The sequence below is a fragment of the Mus caroli genome, chromosome 8 (assembly GCF_900094665.2).
Source record: "Mus caroli chromosome 8, CAROLI_EIJ_v1.1, whole genome shotgun sequence".
In the NCBI taxonomy this organism is placed as follows: Eukaryota; Metazoa; Chordata; class Mammalia; order Rodentia; family Muridae; genus Mus; species Mus caroli.
Window position 1 is genome coordinate 49587377 of NC_034577.1, and position 667 is coordinate 49588043.

General features: G+C 46.3%; 1 pseudogene; it reads right to left on the reverse strand.

Annotated features, from left to right (window-relative positions):
- Window positions 1-483: 483 nt before the first annotated feature.
- LOC115031860 lies at window positions 484-609 on the reverse strand (annotated as a pseudogene).
- Between the last annotated feature and the right edge of the window lie 58 nt (window positions 610-667).

Here is a 667-nt window from a genome sequence, read left to right on the forward strand (position 1 = left end):
AGGGCTTTCCCGTTTAATGTTTAAATTAGTCAGTGTCCTCTAAGGACTTTTTATCCTTCTGAAACCTCCTTGTCATCAAGCAAACCTCAAGATTGGGAGGTGGGGGGAGGGGCTTATTACATCTGTCCTTTCCTGAGGGAGCAGATTTTCCTTCTCTAAGCCTGGATTCCAGACCCTTCCTACCTGAGATCCTTCCTGCCACTCTGATCTAGGGAAGTGGGATCCACCTAGGTAAGAACCAGGACCTTCTGGTACTGTCTGGTATTCCCCAGGATTTAGCAGACTTTTGTTGAAAGGGTATTTACTCTCTCAACTGGAAGTCTCTTCACAGAGAAGTTTGTCCCTTGATCACGGAAGCTGGCAGTTGTATGTGTGTATGTGTGTGTGTGTGTGTGTGTGTGTGTGTGTGTATTGTGTGGGGGGGGGGGTAGCGGGGAAGGGGAAGGATCATTCTATGACTTTCTTCCTGCTTCCTTTTCTCCCATTGAGCACAACAATTCAGACTTAATATCTATCTATCCCCTGATAAGAGAATTAAAAGTTTTCGATTAGCAACAACCGTGCCTCGAATGAACCTCACTAGCTATGATACTGCCACTGAGCAAAGCTAGAGGAGAGAGAGAGAGAGAGAGAGAGAGAGAGAGAGAGAGAGAGAGAGAGAGAGAGA